The 23,317-nt window shown below is 48.0% G+C and overlaps 1 protein-coding gene across 3 annotated transcripts in view; it reads left to right on the top strand.

The window, feature by feature from the left end:
- CPNE2 (copine 2) overlaps positions 1-23,317 on the top strand; it is a 171,353-nt gene that overhangs the window by 15,468 nt on the left and 132,568 nt on the right. The window contains exon 1 of one of the 3 annotated variants that reach the window (XM_044987116.1): positions 4,602-4,733. The exons of the other annotated variants lie outside the window; for them this stretch is intronic. The gene's annotated coding sequence lies outside the window, so the exon portion shown is untranslated. Of the gene's footprint in view, positions 1-4,601; positions 4,734-23,317 lie in introns of those variants that run through there. 3 annotated transcript variants of the gene reach the window in all.

Raw genomic sequence — 23,317 nt, 5'->3', positions numbered from 1 at the left:
GAACCTGCTCTCGGTGGCCCTGATCTCGTGACCCCCTGAGGGGTCACAACCCTCAGTTTGAGAACCCCTGGTCTAGCAGATCAAGACTTTTAGAATGACACTTCACAAGGCATACTTTGTACAAAGCATATCCTAATTATATGACAGTAGTGAATATTGGGGTGCCAGGGTGTCACAGTCACCATAAGATTGGATAGGATTACGAAGTTATCTGGCAACTCTTCACCTGTGATAAAACACACTGGAACTAATGACTCGACATCACATGAAACTACGCCAATTATAGAAGACTTCAGGGATCTTGGAAGGGAGCTGAAGAAGAGGAAGGTTCTAGTGGTATGCTGGACCAATGATTATAATTAGATAGAAGGCAGAATATACTTGGGCAAACTTGGGCTGTGTGACTGTGGTGAGAGTGTCAGCTCTGGATCTGTGAAACATTGGTCCATGGTTCCATAGAGAAGGGATGCTCTATAAATGGGAAATCCTGCATCACATAGATGGGGGGCTAATCTTCTTGGTTGGAGATGAGCTGGAGCAGCCCGGAGGGCATTAAACAAACAATGCAACGGGAGGGTGCTATGAAGACAAATGCAGTACGAGCACAAACGCCATATGTCATGAACAAACTGAACCAAAGTGCCAAAGAAAGCGAAGAGAAGAGATTTTCCAATGCTAGGGGTGTGGATAATTAGTAAGAGGAATTGGAAATTCTCATTGATGAGAAGTCTGATGTAATTGGCATTAATGAAATCTGATGGGATGACTTGCATTATTGGAATGTTAAAATCACCGGTAATAACCTGTTTAGGAAAGAGAGGGTGGGTAAAAGATGTGGGAGGTGGCACTCGACATTAAAGGCACCTTTGTCTGCTTTACAATTATTGGTAACTCAGTGGCATAGGAATCAATGTGCTAACTAAGAAAGCCAAGGTGTGGGCACTGGTGGGTATATCAGAGGCCACCCAGTCAAACCAGAGCAAAGGATGAGTTAGCACCTGCATGTAATGTGTGGAAAGAAAAAATGTGGTGTTATAGGGGACATCAGTTTGGGAGGCATATGCTGGATAACTCATACAGTGAGTAGTAAAAATATCATTAGAGTTTTAAAAAATTATAGATGATTTTCTAATACAAAAGGTCTTGCACTCAGCACATGGTAACTATTTTGGACTTCATTATGACAAATAAAGATGAATCAATCGCTGGACTGGATTTTTGAAGTTGTCTAGGGACCACTGATGATGACCTGATCACCCTCAATATGGGCAAACAGAGGACAGTGCCAATTAGTTATATAGGTACTTGGTGCCATGGGCACTGACTCCATGGGTGCTCCAGGGCTGGAACACCCACAGAAAATACAAGGGTGCTCAGCACCCACCAGCCAGAGCTGTTTGACATCAGTGGCACTGCCAAACAGCTGTTTGGCGGCTTGGGAGAGGGTGGAGATCAACGGTGCATGATGAGATCCAGCCCGTACTGCTTTTAGGAGTGGCAGTTACCAAACTCCTCCAGAAATGAGGAGCCGAGGGTTGTTTCTTTAACGCTCTTAGCGCTCAAAATCAGCTGTTTGTTTCTTCAAATCAGCGCTGCAGGAAATCAGTCCTAATGAGGCCAGTGCAGGACACCATGTCAGACTTCAGATACCCTGCTGCCGGAAAGTGCTCCGAGCAGGGCTAGACAACATGGTGGTGAACCCCCTCCCCCCCGTCTCCGATAGCAATTCCATTATTGCTGTCACGGTGGAGCGGCACTGGCGGGAACATCCTCGTGTAGCTGCTTCCTTAGAAACACTGGGCTGTGCTCATCCCTGGAGTAAATATGTTGAACTCCATAGCATTACTCCAGACATGAATAAGGCCCATTTGTGTTACTGATCTACTCCTCCAGCTGCCAAAGGAACCAGGATTTTGTAAGTTCCTTAGAAATAAACAACCTTGCATCAAAGAGAATACCAGACTCCTTGCATTTCTGCTTCCAACTGGAACCTCCCCGGGGCCTGGAAGTTTACTAGCCACTCAGGTCAAAAAGGGGGCAACGTTATTCTCATCGCTGATTATAGGGCAAGGCTGCCGCGTCACTTCCTGGAGATGTTGTGCCACTTGTGTAAATAAGATCTGCCTGTTCCCCGAAGTGGTGCAGTGCTGGAACAAGTCTGACAGCTGTGGGGCAAGTGGAAATGTTGGACAGTTTTCTCTGCACACGCAGGGCTAGGAGGATGTGGGAGTTCTTGGGGTACCCGAGATGTCTGGAGTGAATCACTACCACCCACTTATAGTGTCAGAGATCCTAGATCTACAAGCTCCTCTCTTTCTCAGCTCAGGCAAGCAAGTCACACACCCCACTTTGTTACTCTCGAGTGCTCAGTCCCTTCTTATGTGGGCACCTGCAGTGTCCACCTCTCCGCTGCCTCTGCGGAAGCAGTTCACCACGTCCATTAGCACAAGGCGCTTAGATGGGTCTGTAGTAAAACCAAACTGAAGTTTATTTAACAGAACATGAGAGAGAGAGAGCAATTCAAATAAAAGCAAGGATATGGGTTTGGAAAGTGAGGTGACAAGTAAAAAATACCCCATAAAAAGCAATCTATAGGCTGCGCTTATTAATGAGTTACTTTCCTGTCTAATAAGGTATTTTTCATCTCAACTAGACAATCTTTTATGAGACACCCCTTCTGGTAGGACTTCTGCCACCGGACCCCTTGTTCCCTTCTGTTAGGGGGTTCCCTTGGTAATGGGTGACCACTTGTGCTCTTCCTTCATCTCTTCTACAGTTACAGACTCTTCTCTCACCTCACGGGGTCCCCTATTCAGAGACTTTTCTTGGGGTTCTGTTGTGTCTGTAAATCCTCACGCCTACCCCCAGGTCCAGACAGTAAACATGGGCTGTCGCCCCATTGTTCTCTGTGTCGATTGAGTTGGCCCTGAGACCCGCCTTGCCTCAGGTGCCAAGTTGAACTTCAACAGTTTTGAAACCCAATATCCTGCCTACTACATAACTCTGTACTTACTTCCCATGCCAACATCCCGCAATAACCGTGACAATGGGCTAGTTCTTAGCATTTGGCAGGGACCACACCTGAGCCCCTTCAGTGAAATATTGAGAAGATGGTCAGACAGGGGTCATATATCTGCCTAGATATGTCTGTAACACAGAGGAGGATGCCCAAGTGACCGGTAATGTATAAACACAGCTGATTGAAACAGTATCAGTTTGCAGGGCTTCATGGAATCCTTTACTCCTGATTCTGCTCTCATGGGTTTGTACTCTTTGATGCTGAATGGCAACCTGGACTTGATAACAAGTTTGCCAACTTTTTGGTGCACCTGACGCGGGCTTTGTCTTGGAAAAAAAAAACCAAACCCAGTCAGGTTTGCCTAGTTTCAGGCTTGGTTACAGAGGAGACAAGCAGCTCTGTCTCCAGCTGGGTGAGGAGAATTCTGCAAGGCTGCTCTGGAGAGCAAGAGTGGTCCAGTGGTTAGAACACTCGCCTAGACTTCCCATGTGACCTTGGGCAAGTCACTTAGTCTCTGTGTGCCTCAGCTCCCCATCTGTAAAATAGAAATAATACCACTGCCCTGCCTCACTGGGTTGTTGTGAGGAGAAATGTGTTAACAGGTTGTGAGGTGCTCATGTTCTACAGTAATGAGGGTCTTGTAAGTGCCTTAGATATAGATAGTTCCCTTCTAGCTCCCACTCCATCAGTGACCCTACGTCATATTTCCAAGCAATGAGCTTCATACTATCACAACCTTGCTTGGAAAACAGCCAGTTGAGCCAACAAGCGGAGAACAAGTACAGAACAGCCTGATCCAAGGACAGCTTCACAGGATGCTATGGGCCAGGTTCTGCTCTTGTTCGCCATGTCTTCAGTGGAGGAACTCCAGATTTACACCACTATGGTGTAAATGGTACAGAGATCAGAATCCTGTTATCTGGCTTCTGGAGGAAGGAAGAAACACCTTTTTAAAAAAATATAACCGTTGTGGGTGGTAGTTTGTGGTTTTCTAAGTGCTCTTGTGAACCTCGGTTAACGCCTCTCATTGTTTGAAAACAACACTGCCTCCTTAAATGCATCACTACTTGGGCTGGAGAAGCCAGTTTTGCTTTCATTTACCGACTCATGGCTGCTTTGCCATCTGGGAGCAATGCATATGCCCTGACCGTAGCTGACTGCGCCAGATAGGGGATGTCTTCTCTCTTTCTGCTTTACATGCAGTTAGGAGCTGATTGCATCTCCTGTCTGTTAATTGGTTGGTGTAGTTGCTGTGGGAGACGCCGTGTAACAGGATTTTAGACACCACTTTAGGGTGCTACCGAGAGTGATGTTTGGTCCAGGGTTTGTCATTTTAACGTGCTTTTTAAACAATATGTTATGTAAACATACTGGGCATGTGACATTGTGGACTAGGCCCAGAGGCCCCCTGCTGGAAGCCTCAGCCCATCCCAGAAAGGAGCAGTAGCTCCAGGTGACCTAGAGAGACTGCGTGGGAAGCAGCCAATCCGGAAGAGGCTGCAGGAAGCAGCCAGTCAGAGGGCTGCAGGCTCATATAAAAGGAGCTGCAGTACCTGAGGACAGGCAGTTGCTGCCTGGAGTTGGAGGAGTGAGCCGTGTGTTCCTGGTTGGCTGCAGGAATGGCAGGACCACAGACAGATCAGTTGCTGGCAGGGGAGCAAGAGGGAGCTCCTGACTTGGCTGCTGGGACTGAGTAAAAGATGTCAGCCCTATGGTAAGGGTGAAGATTTGTGAAGGTGCTGGGGCTGCGGGGCGTGGCCCAGGGAACTGTGGCAGCACAGGGACTAGTTAAAGGGGACGCAGCGACACGTGGCTGCTACTCAAGAATCCCTGGGCTGGGACCCGAAGTAGTGGGTGGGCCCAGGTCCCCTCCATTAGCCACTAGGGAAGTGGCATCAGCCTCGAAGAAGGGGAACTTACGTAAGCCCAGGAAAGGGATTGAAGGCCTGGTAGAAGGTCAGCCACTGGGACATTGATACACCCAAAAAGGGATCAGATGTTTTACTGGCCCAGCTGGAGAGCTGGGAGCAGAAAGGTCCAGAGCAGGCAGAGACAGTGTCTCCAGGGAGGAAGCCCTGGGGGTACAGCCCCATACCAGGGCCAGGATTATTTAAAGACTGAGCCCAGGGAGGGCTGCAGAGATACCAGTGGAGGGGCACTGGGACAGGCCCCTGTTGGACTGTATACCCTAGCAGGGGTCTGTTTTGTTTCACGTACAGACTGCATGTGACTTGGCTGGGGGGCTGAGTCACTGAAAACCTGCCGAGAGGTCACCGCAGACTGAGAGAGTGCAAGTGTGCGCCCTCGGCCAAGGGTCCCTCGCGAGAGGTGGGGGCCACCCGGTACAGGCAGATGCTCTGCTCCAGTGTGCTTCCTGTGGCACACTCGGGCACGCAAAAGGAGCAGGAGCACCCTCTTGGTGTCCCGAACCATTGTGCAAAGTCAGGGCTGGGCAGAAAATAAGGGGATCGATCGCCTCTGCCGTATTCTGCATAAGCTGGTTTCAGGAAGGAATCCAGGACATCATGCCATGGACTAAATTTGGGCCCGTTACACCTGTGCAACCCCACTGACGCTGCCGGAGGCAGAGCGAGGGCAGACCCTGACAGCCATTCTGGGACTTCAGGTGGGATTTGGTGGCTGTTGGCAGCATCAGGTCTCACCGTTTTATTCTCTGTGCAGTGACAGAGGGGAGACTTTGGCTTTGCAGTTTGTTCTAGCTTTGCGGATGCTGACTGTTCAGGTCGGGGTGCCTTTGAACGGTGCCTAGTCTTTTCTTTTTTCAACCGCACAGCCAGCGTAGTGAAACCAGCAGCCCTGCTTTCTTCAGAGAAACAGCTGGCTTGCTTGGCTGTCAGCAGAGATAGGCAGAAACTAAGTGCAGAGGAAATCAGAGGTGCTGTTTGTACTTGGTTCTTGTGTCTAGGTCTCTTGCCTGTTGCTTTCTTCATGCCTGCAGATGCTCTCACCATTTTTTCCAAAGCGTGTTTTTTTTCATCACTTTCTTTTCACCATTTCCCTGTTTCTAACCCCCTTGGAAGCTTGACATTCCTTTAAAAGCAAACAAACAGCCTGCCCTGATAATGCATATCTATCCAAGGTACTTCGATACTGAAGTGTGTGAGCACCTCATGATAGTACTGTGCAGGAGGGAAGTCCCTGCTTTAGATGTGGGGAACTGAGGCAGAGAGAAAGAGACTTGCCCAGGGTCACACAGGAAATCTGAGGCAGAGCCAAGGATTGAATTCTGGCCTGCTGAGTCCCGGGCTAGCGCTGTAACCACTGAACCATCTTTCTTCTCTGACTCATACTGGTGTAAATCAGAAGTAACTTCATCAGAGTCTGAAGTTGCACCAGTGTGAAACTGAGGTGAGTACAGAAACATACTCAGTAAACTGGTGCTGACTTGCCTGGTCTCATTCTCCAAGGTGAAGGAAGAGCTGAAAGGACACGAACAGCGCAGGGAAATGAAACGATGATATTATATTTTGAAAATAACGGTTTAATAATATCATCAAACCAGGGTCTCCTGGAGTCTCAGGCTAGTGCCCTAAGCTCCAGGACTGTCCTTCCTCTGTGGACAGATGAAGTGTGGTCTGGCAGTCAGAGTTGCGGGGCTCCCGAGTTCAAATTCTACCTTGGTCATTGCCTCACCATGGGGCACTAGGACAAGTCTCTTCATCTGTCTGTTTCAGCTTCCTCATCTGTAAAATTAGAAGTGAGTCGGAGCAGCAAGATCTGGGTTTCACACGCCTTAAAGTTTTGGGGCTTTGGATCCAGGGTTTTGGTTTGGCCCATTAGAAGGAGAGAGCGGGGCCAGCTGTGAAATTCCAATCCAGTCACTCCACTGCCAAAATCGGGGTGTGTTTGGCTCAGACCCATCTCTGAGTACAGTATTAATAATACTTCCCTGCCACAGGTGCATGAAGTGTGGGGGGCGGGGGGTGAGGCTTAATTTATTAGTGCTTGTGAAGCACTGGGAACATTAAAAAGCATTTTGTAAGTGCTAAGTGGTGTTTATTGTACTAGCAGCAATTACATGTGTCATAGGAGCTCTGTTAGCATGACTAATAGTAAATAATATATTACTTCACACTCCTAGAGCACTAGATCCTTCATTCAAGGATCTGGTGCCTTGCAAAATAAACAGGTTTGTGCTGCCGAAGGATGAGGCCCAGACCGATGTTTCCACTGACTTTTGGGAGTTGGATCAGGCCCTGGGAGACTTGCTGGAAGTTGTAAGCAAACAAGGCAGAGTTGGCAACTGAATCCAGGAGTCTTGTCTCATGCTGTATCCATGTGAAAGCAAAGGAGCTGGTAGCAAATGGACGGTGAGCATGTGTGTCTCATGCATACAGGGATGAAAGTAATTTACAGGACTTACCAGTACTGCCGGAGTCCTGAGGGGGTGTGGCCTCATCCAGAAGGGGCGTGGCCTGAAGATTTAAAGGCCTTGGGGAACCAGCTGTGGCTGGGAGACCCAGAGCCTTTAAATCAACCAGGGGCTCCCAGCTGCAGAGGTGGCTGGGAGCCCCCCGGGGCTCAGGGGAAAATTAAAGGGCCTGGGGCTCTGGCCGCTAGGGGGAACCCCGAGCTTTGCAGGGCTGGGGCAGGGATTTAAAGGGCCCAGAGCTCCTGCCACTGAGGGAAGCCTGGAGCCCTTTAAATCCTGGCCCCAGCCTGGCCGCCAGAGCCGTGGCCAGGATTCAAAGGGCTCTGGGCTGCCCGCAGCGGCGGGGAGCTCTGAGCCCTTTAAATCTCAGCCGTGGAAGTCGATGCGGTCCAGCACGGCGTACTGGCTCTTGCCGGTACGCCGTACCGGACCGCACCGGCTTACTTTCACCTCTGCATGCATATGATTGTGAATGTTCCCGCTCCCCCATTTTTCATGGACCTTCCATTTTGCCAGTCACTCTCGCAAGCAGCCCCATATGCCCACTCCAGCTGCATGTCACATGTCCAGGCATGACTCCGTTTTCTACAGGAGGTTCCCAGGAAAGCTCAGATGTGGATTGGCGTCTGTCAAGGTCCATTGTTAGCCAAATACTCCCAATTATTTGAATAAGCCCTTCACACTATGTTGACCAAATCTGCCTTAGGTGCTTTCTACAGCAAACACTTTAAATACAAGCATAGAGCCAATGCTCATAACTTCAGATATAAAAATGATACATGCCTACGAATAGGATGAATACATGCAGTAGAACATAACCTTTGCAGAGAGATGTTACATGGCATATCTAGCATAAAACATATTCCAGTTATGTCCTATTCACTCTCATAAGCATAGTTCTATAAAGCATTATTGGGTGCAACGTCACAGAGAGCTCAGGGCCCCATAAGCTGTGCAGGAAGCAACCCCCTCTGGGTGGATGGAGCTACCTGACTTCCAGCCCCTTTATGCTGCCAGGTGTTGTAAAGGGGTGGGAATGTGGCCCAGATTCAGGGCAATGGGATTGGGCATGAGAACGCCGCTCGCCTGTTTGTTTGTGAAATGCGGTGTCACTGGCAAATCCAGCCGTGTCTCTGGGATTGCTCCAGAAAGCCTGTTTCCAGCAGCAATTGTCTGCTGGTGGCAGGAAAATCAAACCCCCGAGGCTGAAAAGTCCTTGCAAAACTAAAAATGTAGATAAATCTGCAGCGTGCGGAGCCAGCGCAAGAGATTTGGCACAGAGAATTTCCCAGGAATGTCAAGCCTTAAACAAATAAACTTACCGCCCGTGTAAACGCCCAGCTGGCTAGCACGGCAGAAATGGAGGCTCTCAGGAGCCAGCTGGCTGCCTGCCATCACTTCCAGGAAGGGAAGTACCTCTGGGATGAGCTGGGAAGCGTCCATCCTTCCCTAGGAGGGTGCAGAAAGACAGCGGAGACAACATGGTTTGTGGAGGCCCGCTGAGGTTCACGTGTGGGCGCAATCAGGTTCCCATATCGAGGAAGCACTCTGGGATCTGTGTGACCAGCGGTCTGAAGAAGATCAAAGACAAACCACATGCATCTGTAGGTATCTAGCCTGTGCCTTCCTAGAACAAGAGAATAATCACTTCTGGACTCCCCTGTGTGACTGCCTTGAACACCTAGGGGTCTCCCAGCAAAGCACTGGCCAGGCACCTCCCCACTTGGTGAGAATCAAGATTGTGTGGCTGCAGCAGGCTTTATTTCTCCTGAAGCACCTGCCATTGTTCACCAGCAGAGACTTGTTAGTGGGACCAGCAATCTGTGACTGTTTGGCAAATCCTATACTCCGGCCTGACTGCAGGGATGGGAAGGGTAGTAAGGGCTGGGGCATAGAGTACAGAAGGCTTGATACAGACAAGCTCTGGGTCAGTCGAATCGCTGTGTCTGGGGATACATTTCTCCAGGGCAAAAAGGAAAGGTTAGACGTCATTATGAGTAGGCCACAGCAGAGAGTCTAAGCAATTGAAATTGCTAAATGTTAACAAGGCACTAAACACCGCTGGTTACACTAAGGGAGGCAGCAGAAATAGGCAAGCTTTTAGTAACAGAGATTTTCTATGGTTCGTTGCTACAGGGGTTAGCCAATTGTTTTTTGTATTTATCATGGATGGCTCCAGGAAAGTGAGTGAGACACCTGTAGGGGTGATAAACCTGGTGGCTTGGCCATATTCCAGTGTGAATCTTACACAGTCTCCCTACAAAATAAATGCTGGGAGAAGTTTATTTTATGTGGCTACACTATTTTTTCTTCACTTGCTGTCCTGAAGAGTAGTGGTGTTGTGAAGTAAATGTGTGTGTGATCCTAAAATTCTACCTGAAAAGAACGCTAAGGTTGCAAAGTCAAGTACTCAAAAGTTACGATCTGCCAGAATTGAGGGTGCTTGTGCAACCTTCATTTGGCCTCCTTGTGCGTATGCGTTATGATATAGTGTAATGACATGGTCACAGATCCGGCCTCATTCAGTGCACAGACTCAACTGTGCTCATTTAATGAGCCGCTGTTCAGTATTTCTTTTTATTCTTATCGTTCAGTGTGTGGCCTCAGGCCCTGTTTACTGCGCAACATCCAGTACTTCCCTGTACTAAATCGCTAGTATGAGTGCATCCCAAACGTTAATGAATTATCTTCGCAACACATCTGTGAGGTAGGGATGGTTATACCTGTTTTAGAGAGGGGGAAACTGAGGCATGGGGAAATTAATGCCAAAAAATTGGCAAGCGTTCCCTAATTTTGTGTGCCTGGCTTGAGGCACCTGGGACCTGACTTCTTTTTTTCAGAGTACTTAACATTTTATATGGTCCTAGCACAACTCCCATTGACATCAGTTACAGTTGTGAGCTCTCGGCACTTCTGCAAATCAGGCCTCAGGTATCTTACCTTGGTCATCCAGAAAATGAGCAATGCACAATTATTGGCCAGCTGTGACCCATTCTATTAACTGACATGCCCGGAGTCACACAGGAACCCTGTGGCAGATGCAGAGATAGAATCTAGTTCTCCAGTGGGGGCATTGAAGTACCTTAACCATGAGGCCATCGTTTAGTTTCCTGCTGTCCTCTGCCTCATGCACTACACACCTTCCAACGTCTGCATCAAATGGTTCAGGGGTCCCACAGACAACAGACTCCTTTACCGAGCAATCCTGATTCACCTCTAGAGATTCAGCCATCCTGTGCACCCCTTAACATTCTTTTGTGGTTTTTTTCACATAATATGTGACACTGTGAATGTGCAGAATTGACTCACTTCTAGACGGTAGCAAAATCTGTAGCATGAGCTACTTTGTAAGCTTATTAATGTATTCATTCTGTGGTATTAGAAACTGTTATGACTCAGCAGTATCTGCCTCATGATTACCGTTAACAAACATTATTGTGTTGATTATATTTCCTGTCATATAGATGCGTGTGCGCTCTCTCTCTCACATAGATATAATTAAATTAAATTAAATATTTTTTTTATGGAGGCCTTGATGGTAGGTCTGACCTGGCCTCTGCCTCAGTCATTTTTCACTGCTCTGGTAGGAATTCCATAGTTAAGGTTGTGTTATGATTTTTCACTCAAATCATGATAAAAGCCCCAAGGACCTAGAATCATAGGACTGGAAGGGGCCTCGAGAGCTCATCTAGTCCAGTCCCCTGCACTCACGGCAGGACTAAGTATTATCTAGACCAGGGATGGCCAACCTGAGCCTGAGAAGGAGCCAGAATTTACCAATGTACTTTGCCAGAGAGCCACAGTAATACGTCAGCAGCCCCCCATCAGCTCCCTAGCCCCCAGCGCCTCCCGCCCGCCGATCAGCACCTCCCCTTCCCTCCCCGCTCAACTGTTTCGTGGCATGCAGGAGGCTCTGGTGGGGAGCAGCGAGGGTACGGCAGGCTCAGGTGAAGGGGATGGGAAGGGGTGGAGTGGGGGCAGGGCCCAGTGGCAGAGCCGGGGTGAGCAGTGAGCACCCCTCCCCGGCACATTGGAAAGTTGGCTCCTGTAACTCCAGCCCCGGAGTTGGTGCCCTATACAAGGAGCCGCATGTTACCTTCTGAAGAGCTGCATGTGGCTCCGGAGCCCCAGGTTGGCCACCCCTGATCTAGACCATCCCTGACAGGTGTTTGTCCAACCTGCTCTTAAAAATCCCCAGTGATGGAGATTCCACCACCTCCCTAGGCAATTTATTCCAGCGCTTAACCACCCTGACAGGAAGTTTTTCCTAATGTCCAGCCTAAACCACCCTTGCTGCAATTTAAGCCCATTGCTTCTTGTTCTATCCTCACAGGTTAAGAAAAACAATTTTTCTCCCTCCTCCTTGTAACAACCTTTTATGTACTTGAAAACGGTTATCACGTCCCCTCTCAGTCTTCTCTTTTCCAGATTAAACAAACCCAATTTTTTCAGTCTTCCCTCACAGGTCATGTTTTCTAGGCCTTTAATTACTTCTGTTGCTCTTCTCTGGGCTTTCTCCAACTTGTCCACATGGTTATGCTTATAAGAAGCACACGGGAAAAAAGGCAATACGCCGCATTTATTGAGAATACAGCAGTTAGCATATGACTCTCTCTCTCTCTCTCTCTCTCTCTCTGATGTTTATAGTTACCAGTCTTTGGCCAGCCACATCGGTCACAGAGGGGAGCCGGGCTCTGTCAGTCGCAATCCGATGCTCCTGGAGTTGTGTCAAGACAAACCCAAAGATTCATGGCAAAGCTCCCTGTTCTTGTAGTCCTTTTTCTCCATTGAAGTCTGTGGATTTTGCTGTGTCATTTATGACCAGTTACTCCTCAATTGGTGTTATCTTTTGATGTTAAGACTCCAAAGCACCTCCAAAGTCATCCTGCCCTGGTTTCGATTTCATCAATTGTCTTGTCTTTAGGGGTGCCAGCCTCCACCTCAGGGTCGTCAATCTGCCTTTCCTCAATTATAGATGCGTGTTGATGGTTCTCTGACTTTAACAATGGCCTTCACACCTTATCTGTTTCTGATGCATACACTCCTCATTCACACAAACAGTCTTACAGAGACCTTTCAAAGGTATACAAACAGCAGTGTTTTATGTTGAACAAAAAAGACATTGTTCAACATAACCTCTAATCAACATTAACATAGACACAATACAAGATCCTGTCTCTTACTAACTAAACCTTAAAACAAAGAAATAGATATTTAACTAAAGGGCCTAATTTGTAATGCATATAGGAAACAAGACCCCATAGTCAACATTGTCACTTATCCTAAATCAGAGTGTGACCGTAATCAGCCATAAGGATTGTTCTGGTTTGTCTCTGCCTTAACATCAGTACAGACACTGGCAGTCTGTCAGATGTGTTTCTACCAATGTCCCAGAGGGTCATTCCTTTCTGCTATCCAAAAAGGGTGGCTGGCAGGATGATCAAATCATACATTAATACATTTAATACATACTACATTATTATAACCGTCAATCATTATAACCTCGAATACAAATATAAAACCCTACTCCTACAACATCTTTCCTGAAATGTGACACCCAGAACTGGACACAATACTCCAGTTGAAGCCTAATCAGCTCGGAGTAGAGCAGAAGAATTACTTCTCGTGTCTTGATTACAACACTCCTGCTAATACATCCCAGAATGGTGTTTGCCTCCCCCCCGCCCCCCGGTAGTTGGCTTGTATACACTGTTGGCTTGTATTTAGCTTGTGGTCCTCTATGACCCCCGATCCCTTTCTGCAGTGCTTCTTCCTAGGCAGTCATTTCCCATTTTGTATGTGGGCAACTGATTGTTCCTTCCTAAGTGGAGGACTTTGCATTTGTCCTTATTGAATTTCATCCTGTTTTAGGTGGTTTTTGCAAAATGCTTTAATTATTTGCTCCATTATCCTTCCAGGTACTGAAGTTCAGATAACTGGTCTGTAATTTCCTGGGTTGTCCGTATTTCCCTTTTTATAGGTGGGCACTATATTTTCCCTTTTCCAGTCCTCTGGAATCTCTCCCGTCTTCCGTGACTTTTTGAAGATAATCGTTAATTGCTCAGATACCTCCTCAGTCAGCTCCTTGAGTATTCTAGGATGTATTTCATCAGGTCCCGGTGACGTGAAGACATCTAACTTGTCTAAGTAATTTTTAACTTGTTCTTTCCCTATTTTAGCCTCAGATCCTTCCTCATTTTCACTGGCATTCACTATGTTAGATGTCCGATCGCTACTAACCTTCTTGGTAAAAACTGAAACAAAAATGTCATTTAGCACCTCTGCCATTTCCACATTTTCTGTTACTGTTCCCCTTCTCCCCCATTGAGGTCTACCCTGTCCTTGGTCGTTGTCTTGCTTCTAATATATTTGTAGAATGGTTTTTTTGTTATCTTTTCTGTCTCTAGCTAGTTTAATCTCGTTTTGTGCCTTGGCCATTCTAGTTTTGTCCCTACGTACTTGTGGTGTTTGTTTTTCCTTTGTAGTTTGACCTAATTTCCTGGCTCATTGTTATACACAGATGCAAGGAGCTGGATTAGATGACCCAGTAGGTCTTTTCCATCTCTAACTTTGCTGATTCACGTATCTAACGTGCCTGCTCCCATGACCTCTCCTGGCAGGCAGTCCTGCTGGCTCGCTTTGCCCCTTATCTCCTTCCTATTCAGGATCCAACTTCCACAAAATTACTGGCCAGCCAAGTCTTTTTTGCTTCCTCGCTTTGTTTCCTTATGCGTGACTGAATGGAATGAGCCCCTGAACCATCACCTGTTCAAATTGTTTGTTCTGACGTGTCGGTGCCGGGCCTCACTTCCCACCACCCTCTGCCGGCTCGGTGTGTGCGTGGCGGTGGTGCTGGTTCACCCCAGTTTGCCATTTTCAAAAGCCATAGGCCTTGTCTACACTCGAGCACCCCTACTCAACCAGTGGTGCCCAGCCCACGTGCAGCGGTACTGGCCCCTAAGTGCAGGCAAGGGCTTGCGCTGTTTGGGCTAATTTGGGTTTACTTTGGCTGGCCGAGTGGATGCAGACCCCTGCGTGCTCTTGTTTTGGGGAGCAGCGGCACTGCTTGCTGAGCAGGGACTAGTCCTAAGCACATACCCGGCTTTACTCCCTGTGGCCCGTGCTGCCCACATCTCTGCAATCCTCCTCCTCTGAGGCCAAGTCTGGTTTTAGCTGCTGGCTGTGGCGCTCTCCCTCCAGCAGAGGTGACCAGACCGCCCTAAATCGGATTCAGTTTAGAGAGTTAAAAATACTGCCTGGGCAACCGAGCTGTAGTGTTGTTGAATGCAAACCGAACGGACATCTGAGTTACGTCATCGATGTGATTTTTCAAGTGTAGCTACAACTACATGTATCTACGTACTGGCCCTGTGCAAAGACGCACAGTGGAATACATGACGTAGCGATTGTACGTCCCACTAAGCACAGGAGAAGCCCCTGCCTTCCCTGTTAAGAAGGCCCCTGGAGGGTCCCAGCAGGTCCACCAGCCTCTGTGCGGGGCTGCCCAGCGCCTCCAGACAAATTTTGTACCATCGGGGATGCAGGCAGCACCTCAGAGCTCGCACAACTGGGAACTGGAGGCGCCGAGGGTCTAGCTGACTCTTCCAGTCAATATGGGATCCGGGGGCTTTTGCAAGGGGATGCTTGCTGGAGCCTGGGGTTGAAGATCTGTGTGCAGGTGCCTCACTGTTTAATCTGAGTATCCCCCGTGTAAGGTAAACTGTGGGGAAAGAGACTTTCCTCGGCAATGGAGCAGAGACACCCACCCCGATCATTACACTCCGGCCTTGTAGCCCCTACAGCTACTGTGCTGCTCCCTGTGGGGTGATCGGGGTGGCAGCTCTGGGTGCATAGTCTCCTTCCTCTTCCGTTTGGTGGCCCCACCTCACCCCCAGACCTTTCCATGGACTGGACCCTCTGCAGGCTTTCAAAAGTGCTCAGCATTGGCCTCACTCTGCTCCCATGGAGGTCAATGGGAGAGTGAGTTCAGCCAACACAGAGTGCTGCTGAAAATCCCACCTCATGCCATGCAGGGGCCGTGACCTCCCTATGCGGGTTCCCCTCAGCCTGGCCCATAGTGCAGCAAATCCAGATGGGTTCCACTGGAGCCAGGTTCTTCCAGGACTGCGGAGAAGGGATGGGCATTGCACCTTGGTGCACAGAGATGAACCAGGCCTTCTTTCACCGCAGTCGGTCGCTAAACTCTCACTGAGGTCATTGGGAGCAGGCTTGGGCTGCGGAACCGGTAAGAGAATTGGGCACTGTGCAAGAAGCTCTTTGACTGGTTCATAACTTTACAATAACAATAAACCCTTTTGCGTTCATGCGGTGCCTTGAACCTGCCCGGCTCAACGCTGTTTGAGTGCTTATTAAGCCTCAACACCCCAGGTACTGGATTAGTGTCCACATTTTATTTCTAAGCCAATTTCTGTTCAGATTTGGCACAACTCACAGTCCCCGTTGCAGAGAATGTACCTGCCAAGCCTGACCAGCTAAATCCAGAGTTATCCAAGCACAGAAAAGCACCTGAACGGTTTCCCAGACCATTAAAATCAGCTTCCCTCCCTGCCCCCCATAATCAGCTCACTCAGATACTGCCAAATAGAATTGTAACCAACAAAAATCTCCTTTAAGATGAGAATGGCGCTTCAGTCCAAAGAGTAATATTTTTCTCCACAACACCTAAGAACCCGGATTGGAGGAAGGATGGTGGTGATGTTAGTGCACTGGGCTGAGACTTAAGACAGGTGGGTTCATTTTCTGGCTGTCATCGACTCCCTGTATGTTCACATAATCTCTCTGTGCCTTCGTTCCCCACCTGGAAAGTAGGAATAATGATAATTAATACCTCCTTGTCTTGCAAAGGTTCTTTAATGTCTCTGCTGCACTTGGATTTGACAGAGAGAGGGGTAAATAAGTAAGTAGATGGAGAGAAAGTTCTTCCTGCACCTTAAATATAGTAAAAAGAACAAGGAGTACTTGTGGCATCTTAGAGACTAACACATTTATTTGGGCATAAGCTTTAGTGTCACTCCTGTGCTGCTCGGAAACAGGGCTATCAGAGGCTTTTGACCATCTCATTGTAAGCACCAGAATGGTTTGTGATGTTTGGGACATTGAGGTCTGTATCGCCTCTTGGCACGTTTCCCCTCCGTATTGTGTCTCGTGTACTGTGGGTCCAGATCCAGGCACCATTACTCATCGTCTGCTGCCCCGGTTTCTGCTGGGCACAGCCCAAGAGCTGCAAGAGAGCCAGTGGCAGCTCCCTGATTCTGAAAATTGTTCTGTGCCAGCCTGGCGCGGGTGTAGACTAGAGCAGCCTTCAGGGTGCTCTAATCTATGTTGATCTGCCACAAGCTTGGGCCTGTCAGAGTACAGCAAGCCACACCCCTCCTCCTGGGTGTTGTGAGGAGTGAAATAGACGTCAGCTAGGCAACTACAGTGGCTCTGTACCTGGTGGGGAATCTCCAGCTGGGGAGATTCAGTGCCTTTCTGGCTCCTTTACTCCACCAGAGCAGCAGAAAGGGGGAGGATAATTAATAGAGAATCTGGGTTGTATTATCCCCTCTATCTCCTCTTTCAGTTTGGATTTAGACTATAAGCTCATCAGGGCAGGGACAGCCCCTTTGTCTGTTTAGGGACAGCTCCTGATCTCTACTGAGGTGCTCCTCTAATACAGACGCTGCCTGGGTGCCCAGGTCGGGGTCCAGTCTGCCATCAAACATGGGCTGTGTAGGGCGCAGGGTTTGTTGCTTTACTCGGTGTTCTGTGCTCTGCTGCTGGCAGGAATTTTCCTTGGGGAGGGTTTAATTTTTGCAAATCCCACGTTGACGTTTGTGTGGAGACTCATTTTCTTTTCCGTTGTGTCAGGTTCCCTGGTGATAGGTTCCCTTGTGCTTACGGGGCCGGCTAAATGAAGGGGCGGGTTGATGGCGCAGCACTGCTGTAGTGAGAGGTATTTCTCCTCCTCTTTCCCTGACGAGGGAGGGGTCTCTGAAACAGTCAGAGCTTCCCCAAGGAGGGCTGGGGCTGAGGAAGACCCTTCCATGCCATGAGAAACAAGAATAGAGTAGAAAGACAGTCTCCTCCCATCCCCCAAAACAGCTCCGAAGAAGCTGTTAACAGCCGAAAAACAAACCCTTCTAAGGCATTGGAATGAGAAGGCGGGTTGGGCGTTGCAATGGGTCAGCATGTGGCCAGATCCTCAGACCCTGCATCCAGAGAACTGGCCTCATTGGCCACCTGGGGATGTCCCCAGGGGTGGTTTAGGTTTGGCTTCACTATCTCCGACAGCACCTGCTCCTACTCAGGTCTCCTGGCTTCAGGGGAGTCCCCAGTTGCTGGGATGGGGCAGCTTTACTGCCCCTTTGCACCACGGCGAGGCACGAAGGTGAGTGGATGAGGGGCTTGGGGTGTCGGTTTGGAAAGACGGCGTCGTACATTTGAAAGACCCCCGGCCCCGATTCTCTCCCCGAGGCTTATCTTCCCTGGGGATTTTCCCCAGTACCAGTCATCCGTCTAGCTGCAGCAGTGCGATCTCCTTGCTACCTGCACCCAATGCCCCTTGCCCCAGGGCCGCCGAGAGTGGGTTCGGGCCCTGGTGAAAAAAATTTTCAGGCCCCCCAGCAAGGGCGGACCGGCTAAACAGGGCCGACGAAGCCGGGCCCCGGGCCCCCTTCCGAACCGCCAGACCCCGGTAATTTGTACCGGCTTCCCCCCGACTCTCGTCAGCCCTGCCTTCCCCTAGACTCAAGCAAGGGTAAGCTCTGCTGGTGCTGGCTGTAGCTTTGCCTGTCGACCATAGAGGTTTGCCCAGATGCAGCTACATCCCAGGCTGGAATCGGGGAATTCAGCAGATTAGGCCAGGCCTTCCGCTGATGTAAACCAGGAGCAACTCTCTTGGTGTCCATGTAGTCACACCTGATGCAACTGAGAGGAGAATCAGGCCCTCTATAGGCAATTAGCCAACCTAGCTCTAGAATGATGATTCCATCTGGTGCCAAATTCTCCTTTCCAGTTACTGGTGGTGGGATAACTGAACGGAGAATCTGCCCTTCCCCCATGTTGAATTTAATGTTGATCATGGATTTCACAGACTTCAAGGCCAGAAGGTACCTTTATTGTAATCTAGTTTTACCTTCTGCATAACGTAGGTCCTGGAATTTCCACCACTGATTCCTACATCAAGGCCAATAACTTGTGGTTGAGCTAGAGCGTAGCTCTTAGAAAGAGCCATCCAGTCTTGATTTAAAGACTCCCAAGTGATGGAGACTCTACCACATCCCTGGGTGAGCTGTTCCGGTAGTTAATTACCTTCACTCTCCGAAATGTGTCCTATTTCCACATCGATGCCCATCCTTTGGTTGGATATGAAATGGTGGCTATAACGGTAGAAGAGAAGAATGGTTCAGTATTTAGGACACTTGATTAGGCCTTGGGAGATCTGCTCTTCACAGATTTCTGTGGGATCATGGGTAAGTCATGCAGCTGCTCTGTGCCTCAGTTTCCCCTCTGTACAGTGTAGGTAATAGCACTGCTCTGCCTCACGGGGCTGTTGTGAGAAGAAATACGTTAATGATTGTGGAGCGCTCAGATGCTCCAGTGTTGGGGGACCAGATAAGTACCTTGGATAGGCAGCGGCAGAACAGTTTCTGGAAAAATATTTGGTTCGTTCTGTGACAAACATAAGGCCAATAGCGCTCCCCGAACGATGTTTTGTGTTGCAGGTTATCTGTCCCCACAGCACTTTCATGAACAAATGCCTCTTTTCTGTACTGTTGCCTCTGTACTAGATGTTTGCCCAAAGCAGAGTTTGCTGTGGATGGAACCAGGAAACGTGCAGAGGAACAGTGCTGTGTCTATGATTAATACAGAGTGGATTTGGAAGGCTGCAAGGTTGTTATTAAAACCAGGTGTGGGCTGGTGAGCCCACCATGCTGTGTGAACAGGGATGAATGGAAAACATTTTGTTTTGTAAAATAATTCCAGGATTACAGTATTTGTTTACTCAGTAAATCAAAGCGGCTGATCCAGTGTTGCAGGGGGGTGGGAGGGAGGGAAAATTAGAGTCAGTAGCTAAATCTGTCTAGTGGGCTCTTCCATCTCTAAAAGATTTATTTTTAAAACTTCTTATGATGCAGTTTTGAGCACTGGGTAGTTATCAGAGCGGGTAGAAAAATGCGATGTATTTTCTGTGAAAAGAAACGTTTTCATCTGGTTTGACTTTTTGGGGGGAATTTTTGATGAAACTAAAACTGAAAAATGTTTGTTTTCAAAAACCCCACAATGTTTTTGGTTTTCAGTTTTATTCTCCGCAATTATTTTTTTCTTTTTTCCCTGAAAGGAGGAAAAAAGGAAGAGAAGAGGTAGAAAAGGGGAAAAATTGTTTTTGATTTTTTTTTCTAATTAAAAAAAATCGGAACACTTTCACTCAAATGAGAAATTTCTGTCATTGTTTTCGTTGACAATTTATTTTTCATCAAAATATTTTTTGAGGGGGGAAATATTCAGCTAGCTCAAGGGTGTGAATTTTTTTTTAAATGTCAAAGTGGCTTAGGAGGCTAAATGCCATTTTCAAAAGAGAGGCCTGGAGAGTCGGTCATGTAAAATGCAGATAGGTGCCCAGTCGGGACTTTCAGAAGCACCTAAGCAGGTTAGGTACCCAGCTCCCATTGAAATCAATGGGCCTTAGACTTGTAAGTCACTTTAGGCCAAGATTTTCAAAAGTGATTTTGGATACCTTGTTGAGTGGGTGCCCAATTTCAGATGCCTTTTAAAAGGCCTGATTGTTATAAAATTCTGAGCATCCACCCTCTGAAGGTGTCTTAAGTTGGGAACCAATAACATGAGGCACCCAAATCACTAGTCCCTTTTTGAAAATCTCAGTTTTAGCCACCTTTCAAGCTGCTGTGTATGGCTGCATTGAAATGCCACCTTTACCAAATGCTGCTTTTACTTTTTGCAGCTGTGTTCAAGGGGTGTCGAGTCTCAAGGGAGGCCATGTACCTTTGTATAGCCATTCACACTAATGCTACCACCCTGATCTAGAGGCACTGACGCCCACCGGGCACTGCTGGAAAGGACTACTCAAGATGCCGGGCTATGGAGACGCTTGCCCATAGTGAATCCATGGCAGAGATCCGTACGCCAGCTATAGCAACAGTACATAAAGTGGACTATTTTTGTTTCTTCCAGGAGTGGAATAATATCGTTTTCTGAAAGCTGTGCTAAACAATGGGGCAGTCGCTTTTTCTACCAGTGCTATCGTGGATCTTGAACTTAGAAGTTGCTGGGCAAAAAGTGACCTACAATTAGACTTGCATACTAACATATTGTAATTACCTAAGACGTGAAGTGCTCAGTGGTTGTGCCCACATATAAATAATTGACTGCAATGGCATTTCTCTTGATTTACACCAGTGCCACTGAAATCAGATATGCTTTCGTTCCACCCCAGGTGATTGCGATTGGTGCCGGAGTCCCTGGATAACATTTTTATGGCCTGTGTTATGCAGGAAGTCAGACTAGATGATCACAGTGGTCCTGTCTGACTTAAAAATCTTCCTCTAACAAGGCACTGGCTACAAGTTTATACCCCCAGATTTACCCTCCTTAAAGGAAGACCGATCCCATGTGCTGTCACTGAAGGGCGAATATACTAAATAGTGTATTATCATGCGGATGAAATAGAAATGATTCTATAGTCCTGGTGGAGGGAAATCTGTCTGTCTCCTTTCTTAATCCAGTTTTTAGCAGCACAAGATTTTCCACTGATAAACAGCAGCTCTTGGTAATCAAAGTGATTAGCTTTTTATTGTACATATTGGGAGGAGGGTGATAGAGGGGAGATTTGGGGGGGTAGGGGGTGGATATCTTAAGACAGAAAACTGCTCCCCCTTCAAAACAGAAAATAACCCAGACTGCATCTTGTCTCTTCTTATGTGCAGAGCCAGCTGAAAAAGTCAGTGGCAAGAGAACCAATTTATTAACCTGGTTCTCTTAGCTGATGTCGGGCTTTCTTGTGCATTTCCCCCTCTCTCTCCTCTCTAGTAAGAGATGAGAAATGTCTTCTCTGGGATACAAGGGGTCACTTTCTTGTGATTTCAGTGAGTGGGGCAGTAGCAGCCACATCAGTTGAACCAGCACCTGTTCATAGGATACTGTGGGCATAATTCTCCATTGTGTTACTCCAGTTTTATGCCGATATAACTCCACTGATTTCAGTGGCATAAAACGAGGGATGTTGCGGTGAATCGGGCCTTTCGTTTTGTTTTGGAATAAGATTTTTTTCTCTTTATTCCTTAACACTGTGGTGGGCAGGGTGTGGTGGAATGGCCATCAGTAGAAACCGATCAAGTCTTGACAATAGGCTGTTGGAGATGGACTTGGGATCCTGCCCCAGTGGTCTACTGGAAGTCTCTTCTGGCCCTAGGAAGGCTATGGTGTTTTTCATCCCCTTGGCACAGGGGAAGGAGAGAGTTGAAATGTAGCTGCAAAGTGGCATAGGGGAAGGAGATGTCTTCTGTAATCTTTATTTTGACACAGAGGTGATTAAGGGCTCGTCTACACTACAAGTTATGTCGGTATAACTTATGTCACTCAGGAGTGCAAATAAGCCACCCCTCTGAGCGGCGTAAGTTACACCGACCTAAGCACCGGTGTTGACAGCGCTATGTTGGTGGGAGAGCTTCTCCTGCCGACATAGCTACTGCCTCTTGTGGAGGTGGTTTTATTATACCGACAGGAGAGCTCTCTCCCGCTGGCATCGATGGGCCATGCAGCTGGAGTGTTTCTAGTATAGACTAGCCCTGAGAAGGTTCAGGACCATCTGTCACTGAGTTCTCCTTGTCTCTCAGAAGTGTGGGTGCCAGCTCCTTAACTTTCCTTGAGAGTAAAGCATTTTCTGAGGTTACATTTATAATCCTCTCTTCCCATCTCTCCTCCAAGCCTTGTTGTGCCTCAGATGTGCAATTTATGAGCTCAAGAGTTGCTTAATTGCCTGATGCCTTGTCCAGCTGCTGCTCCTGCCACATGACTGAAAACTGACCAGATCCTCAGCTGGTGTAAATCTGCATAGCGCCAGTGAAGTCAATGGATTTATGCCAGTTTACACATGAGGATCTGCCCCCAGTATCATGGAGGAAGCGTGTGCGAAAGTGGGAGGCCGGGACTGGAAGATACTAACGAGAAACAAAGTGAGACAAACCGGTTGCTGTTGTAACTCTATTAGAGTCAATAGAGTGATGATAGGGATGAAATTGGACCAGTGATTCAATTTTCCAAGATTCATTTACCGACATGGGAGCTATGGCTGTGCAGCTGGAATTGTTACTTATTGTAGGGTAGTGCCTGGAGGACCCGTCTGAGATCAATATCCCATGATGCTAGTGTCACAGTTCAGGGAAGCTGCACCTATATTCCCCCGCTATGGTCTAGGGAGGGCACCCACTCTAGACTCCAGGCTCCCCAACCATCACCTCTCTTGTGTAGAGACCCATGACATTCTCCCTCCTGACTGGCATTTTTCCAGGCTGCACAGTTCTCTACCTGCACTGTCATATCCCCAGCAAGTCAGACTGCATAAGTAGGGCAGTTTTGTCTTCTCTTCGGAGGGTATCCACAGTGTAATTGCTCATAGTTAGTTTGACACACAGCTCTTTCTAAGCAAGCATGTTTATTCTTAAGGTAAAAGCACTAAGGAGATAACATATTAAAAGAATCTACATGGCTGATAAGAACCTTGCCAGAGATCACTCCAGCTCCAGCCAGGGCTCTGGCAGGTGATCAGTCCTTCAAACCCCACCAAAGGTTTTTTTCCCTGTGGTTACAAGTTCATAACAGCTGTTAGCTCAGAACAAGCACCCCAGTGAATCTGAGAGTCACTTCTTTATACAGTTTGGGTCTTT

Source organism: Mauremys mutica, chromosome 14, assembly GCF_020497125.1.
Source record: "Mauremys mutica isolate MM-2020 ecotype Southern chromosome 14, ASM2049712v1, whole genome shotgun sequence".
NCBI lineage: Eukaryota > Metazoa > Chordata > Testudines > Geoemydidae > Mauremys > Mauremys mutica.
This window is presented reverse-complemented; position numbering and strand designations above follow the sequence as displayed.